This window comes from Myotis lucifugus, unplaced genomic scaffold (assembly GCF_000147115.1).
Source record: "Myotis lucifugus unplaced genomic scaffold, Myoluc2.0 scaffold_484, whole genome shotgun sequence".
NCBI classification, from domain to species: Eukaryota; Metazoa; Chordata; class Mammalia; order Chiroptera; family Vespertilionidae; genus Myotis; species Myotis lucifugus.
In genome coordinates, this window is record NW_005871532.1 from 287,854 (window position 1) to 294,353 (window position 6,500).

Consider the following 6,500-nt stretch of genomic DNA (forward strand, 5'->3'; position numbering starts at 1 on the left):
AAAACACACAGAAAGCCACATCGCTGCATCTGGAAACCCCTCTACAAAGGAGCGTGTCCTTCTCTGTGGCTTTCTTTGGACTGTAGAGGCCACACTCCATACTGTGGAGACTGCGCCAGCCCCTCCCAGGTGGGGGACTTCCACCTGGCCTTGGGCCGCGAGCAGAAAAGAACTGTGCAGCAGCTCCAGGCTGAAATGCAAGCAGCCCTGCCCTTGGCACACGCTCAGGAGACCTGTGTTGTTGAAGGTGTCAGCACCTTCAAGACCCAGTGAGAGCACCAGAACGCAGGTTCTGGAGTGACGTCATGCTCTCTGCAGCAAAGAACAGCAACCCTGAAGACCAGCTCCTGGTGCCACTGAGCCCTGGCCTGGAACATCTGACCCAGACACAAGCAACCAGGGTCCAGGCATTTTCCTCACAAGCGAGGCCCTGCTGGGCCATCAGACCATCAAGCAGGGGACCGGGAGAGCCTCCCCGACAGGGGAGGTGAGATGTCTGGCCTGGCAAAGGCCACTGTTTGACTGAGTGGCCTAGACTCCATGTCACCTGCCCTAGTGGTACCAGTACCCCCACCCTCAACCCGGGTTACACATTTGGCCACATGTGGGTTGGGGGTGGGATGCACACGATGAGGAGAAACCTGAGCTTGGTGTTCAGATGTTTGTCCTGCTGTGTGAGCCGCAAGCACGTGGCTATAAATCGGCTCGTCAGGGTGGCCTGGAGACCGTGAGAAGGGAATACCCCGACATGTGGAGCCATGGGCAACGTAGCTTGTCAAGTATCTTGTATCAAAGGGGAAGTGTTCTGAGGTTGGAACATGTACCCACTCGTAGGCAGGGGTGAATCGCATGGCTGGCTGGACAAGGGGCATAAAAGGAAAAGGCTTGGAAGTCAATGGCAAGGGAGCCTGGAGTAGACGCTGGGACAGACAAATGGGCTGGGCACGGGGTGTGAAGATCTTTGCATCATGTTGGCACCCACAAGAAAGCATTCACTACAGAAGAGGGCCTCAACAACCAACCATGTCGAGGCGGTCTTTGCCAATGTTGGTACTATGTGCACATGTATGAAGTGGCCGCAGAATCAGGGACAGAGGTTATGCGTGAGCCCAGCAGCGTGAACTCCCACTTAGCAAGGCTGAGCAGTTACCATGGCCTCTGAATGTACCATCTGTAAATAACAGAGGCCACAGAGAGGCCCTCTGCATGGAGGCGTGCAGAGAGCCTCACCCCCGGGCATGGCATCTGTGTTGACTGGCTCCCGACCAGGGAACCAACTTTCTAAAAGCGTGAGTGTGGCCCGTGGCTCTGTGGGATCTGCCGGCTGGAGCACCACAGCACGAGGCAGAGATGCCAGCCACGCTACTCTCACTGCCTTGGAGTCTCCGCACCTCAACCCTGGGCTACCTTCCACTCAACGGGATGCACATACACCCTCTTAGCTTTTCAGCTTAAAACAGTGGTTCTCAACCTTCTGGCCCTTTAAATACAGTTCCTCATGCTGTGACCCAACCATAAAATTATTTTCGTTGCTACTTCATAACTGTAATGTTGCTACTGTTATGAATCGTAATGTAAATATTTGATATGCAGGATGGTCTTAGGCGACCCCTGTGAAAGGGTCGTTCGACCACCAAAGGGGTCACGACCCACAGGTTGAGAACTGCTGTCTTAAAAGAAGGCAATTACAAACCTGAGGTAAACTTCTAAAATCTTTCATATTTATTACTATCATGGTAATAATCATCTAAACAGCAAGCTGCAAGCATCAGTTTAAATTACTGCACGAAGGCTCTAGAACCTGTCTTCTTAAAGAATTAATATTATTTGCCTCTAAGTAATATTCATTTTTGTGTTGGCCTTACTCATTGTAGACACTGGGTTTGGGCTCAGCTGATAAATGTGACTTAATTGTGGGAAAAGTGGCATTGGGGCTTTGAGGACCACATTGAATGACACTTCTAAATGTTCGTAACTAGTCAGCGGAATTTTCTAGATCTAAGATCTCAATAATAAAAATATTCATCTCTAAAATTTAAACAAGGACTCAAAGATACTTTTTGAAAGCACCTTCACTATCTACCTCTAGCCAAGGACTCTGTAACAGCTATTTCTAAGTAGACCAACATAACAACAACAAAACCCCCTCACAACTAGCTTTACCCGGACAGACTCGCTAGCACATTAGCAATGAAGCTGAGAGAAGAGGGTGTGGGGCGGACACACTATAGTCCTTCTTCACCAGGTAGCACCGAGCAGTTCCTGTGGAAGAATTCCCCTCTAGCCAGTGCGGTTCTGAGACTGGAGGCAGCAAGCGGAGAGATGTCGGCCAGGAACCCATCACTTTCCAAGGGCAGGCAGCGGGAACAGATGCGCACACATTGTAAGGACAGAACGCCCTGCCCCCCCCCCCCCCCCCCCGCCCCGCAGGGGTGGATCTCACTTACCAAGGATTAAACACTAGATTCCAGCAGAAAGATGGCTCCCAAGGTACACGCCATGCCTGGCTCATGCAGATCTGTAACGTGTTAAATTCATGCCCCGATGTGTGTGCCTAACGAGAAGGACGCCCTGGCTTGGTGGCGCGAACCAGGAAGAATACATCAAGCCCAAGATGAGCAATCTCTGACTTTGCACAAATGTGACAAGTCACAAAACCAGAAAAGGACGTTCTTGTATAAGTCAATAGAGAATAATCCGGCAATATCTACCGCATCACAAACACTCTGACCTTTTGATCCAGCAATCCCACTTCTGGGAACGTATTCTACAGGTTTATTTCAAACATGTAAAATAACATATGCTAATTGCAGCAAATGAGAGAGAGAGAGAGAGAGAGAGAGAGAGAGAGAGAGAGAGAGAGGGAGAGAGAAACGGAAATTTCTATCACTAAGGTATTGGTTAAAATAGCACTATAAATTACATCTAGATTACACTGTAAGCAAAGGATAAGGTGACGCCTTATGCTATGAGAAAGGTCCAAAATACATTTTAAGTAAAAACCAAAACCAAAAACAACAACAACAAAAAAACAAGGGCCCTGGCTGGGTTTCTCAGTGGTTAGAGCATCGGCTTGCAGTCCAAAGGGTTGCAGATTTGAGGCATGTACTTCCATTGCGGTTTGAAACCTAGCCCTGGCCGGGGCGCATGTGGGAGGCAACCAATCGATGTGTCTCTCATGTCAATGTTTCTCTCTCTCTCCCTTCCTTCCACTCTCTCTAAAAAAAACTCAATGGAAAACATATCCTCGAGTGAGGATTAAAAAGTAATAGTTTTTTTTAAAAAGCAAGGTGCACAGTGGTCTGTAAATTACCAGCTCTGCTCTATATAAATAGGGGGACAGTAAGAAGACATATTTTCCTTCGCTATTATTTGTTTAAATTCAGAGGCACCCACTTTCCCAGAAGACTAGCAGCGCTTCCCGGCCACACTGAGCCAGCTTTGGGCCTTCTCCCCAGCAGGTCTTTTCCTCTGTTGCTGGCTCAGCTATGGCGTGAAGAGCCTGAACCCAAAGCCGAGGCGGCCGGAGCTGGTAGCACTGGCGATCAGCACCAGCATGGCCCAGGGCTGCAGGGCGCCGAGGACCGGAGGGCTGAGGGCCTGACGTGCCGGCTGCGGGTGCTGGAGGCAGGAGGCTCACTAAGGGCCATGTGCTGCCTCAGGGAAGGCAAACTCAGCACCATAGGCTGAACACCAGTCTCTGGAGACTCAGATGAAGGGCTTTTGTTATTAGTCACTTTCCTTCGATGCTCTTGGTACAGATCTGCTGTTCACTGCTCCTCTGAAGTGCCATATGGCACACTTGGGTGCTATCGACAAGAATAAGTGAACCAGTAATATGATGCAAGAAAACTGACAAGTTGGTTTTTAATCTGAGAACATTCTAGAGTAGCGGTCGCCAATAGGTGGTCCAAGGGCCACTGGTGGTCCGTGAGGTCAGAAAGGTTGGTGACCGCTGTTCTAGAGCCTTAAGACGTTTCAGTAGACAGACAAAGGTGAGGGGTCACTCGGTTCCAACTCAGACTTTTATCAAGGAGGCATCAGTGTTCAAGTAAACTTAAAATTGGTATTTATAGAAGAAAAACTACGTTTATGATCTACTGGAGCCTGTATTGAAGGTTTGTTTATGAGAAAGGATGAGGCTGCCATTGCTATTGCTATTGTTTCTCCTTAAATTTCAAGAAAGCCTTGAGAAGAACATAAATATTGTTTACAAAATAGAAGACACAGATTATCTATAATGGTCAGCAAGATGTAGACCTGCCAAAAATTATAATGCAATTTCAATTTGAGTGTTTCCCAGACTCTTCATCCTGGAACATTCCTTAGTCACTATAAGTAATACATTTAAGGCAATAAATAAGAATGGGAATAAGAGGAGGCAGACATTAAAGAACACAGACTAAAGAGGAAAAGATGTGTTCTGATATGTCTGAAACACTTGAGGGCAGGTGTAAGCTTTACTCCACAATTAGAGAATACAACTAGGACATTATGAATTGCTTTGGTTGTGTTAAAAGTGTGATTTAAACTTCAATTTGTTTACAAAAAGGAGTCTGAATAAAACAAAGAAGGTATACCTTAGAAAATCCCATTCTAACCCTTGTACTCCATCTTTTACTAGTTTCTTGTGTGTCTTTCAAGTTAAACGTTTATTGCACACTCACTGTAGTCAAGTTCTCAAAATACAACGCTTAGCAACACAATTTCACCTTCAAGGACTGTACGGTTACACCACCTGTATAAAAAGTGATTTTTGTGGAAACATGGTCAAATAATTTGCGGGGAAAAAGTGACACTGGAGTTTTGGGGATGGAGATTCTGGCGTAAGCAAAGGCCCAGAGACGTGGAAATACAGTATGGTCTACGTGCAGATCTCAGCCAGCCCTGTCACCAGGCCTTCAGGCCCTCTGCCTCTGTCTCCTCTATGTTAACTTTTGCCATTTTACAAATGTACAGCACTTGCCTCTAGTTCACCCATCTTTCTACCCACTTAACTTCCCTGGGAAGCATTTTAGCAAAGCTCTTCAAAGCATGAAAAGTCCCACTGAAAGTTCCAGTCGTTTTACTCACAGCAATTTCTACTAAGAAACAGGGATGCTTTCTAGCCTTGTTACTTACATGTTATTCATATTAGCATAAATGTTTTAATCTTAAATGCTCAACAAGGAACTATTGGAACAGTAAAAATACATCATTAGGAGAAATTATTAAACCATTAAAATTTGTTTTTTAAGGAATGTTTAATAAGGTAGATACCATATGCTTTGCTAACATGTGTTTTTATTGGTTGAAAACAGCTTGCTCATCGTGCATACACGGAGAGCACTTTTAAACACACTGTCATTATCATTTCAGACTGGCACTTCAGAGGAGCAGTGAACAGCAGATCTGTACCAACACAGTGTTCCAGTTCTGTATGAGGGCAAATTACAGTTTGGATTTAGAGCCATCAGCCACATGAGTGATTTTGTTGTAGAGCAAATAAATTTAGTAGATAGATATCGAGGAACATCTCATCTTAGTGTTTTAGCAAAACGTAAAGATTAACAGTGAACGTGTGTGTGTGGTTGTCGAGAACTTAGCAGCGAGTACTGTGGTACAGCTGTCCAGGCGTGGACCCCACAGCCAATGAGAGCACTAAACAGCCATCGGCACTTCTCATTTTACCCATTTAAAGAGAACTGTTCTAGTTTCTTTATTCTAGTTTTCTCTCTATTTATTAGGCTTAATGATTATGTAGGCCACTGTTTCAGTGTTTTGAAATAAAGTTGTAAAAACACCACTAACTCAGCAGAATAATGCTGACCCTAGTGCTGTGTTGTTTTCTTTAGTGCAGAGTAAGGTGGGAGCATAAGACCCTGCTCAGTACGGTATATTATATTACACACACACACACACACACACACACACAGTGAACATTTTAATAGATCAGTCTGTGGGGAAAAAACTAAACATTTCTAATGTTAACACTCACATTTTTGAAGGAATCACAAATACATTCTATTTTAAGGAGATAAAATATGGTTATTCCTTTCATGGATTAACTCAGTTCCTAATTCTCAGTTACCTGAAAAACTTAAAAGTAGACGAACTGACTGATGTTAATATTTAATGACCTATATAGTTTTTTGAGAGAAATAATCTTTATTCAGTAAGGTCTTACATAGCATAAAAATCTACAAATCAACCATGAACTCATAGGCGTGTATGCGCAGCGCACAGACACAGCCTTGTGAATGTGTTTAAGGTTATGTGGCCAGCGTTGACCCCAAAGCGCTAGGTCTCAGCTCAACCACAGTCTTTTCCAGAGAAGCGCCTGGAAGAAAAGGTGACCTTGCTCATAACATCCACGGGCAGGTCACAGCATTTCCCAGTCCCGCGGCACGGGCTGGAGTGTGGCGGCGCGGGGGCGGGGTCTGGGGTGGTGGTGGGTGAGGGGTCCTGGGCGTGGGTGGTGGGGGCGGTGGGCGCAGGGGGCGAGGGGGTAGTGGCGGTGC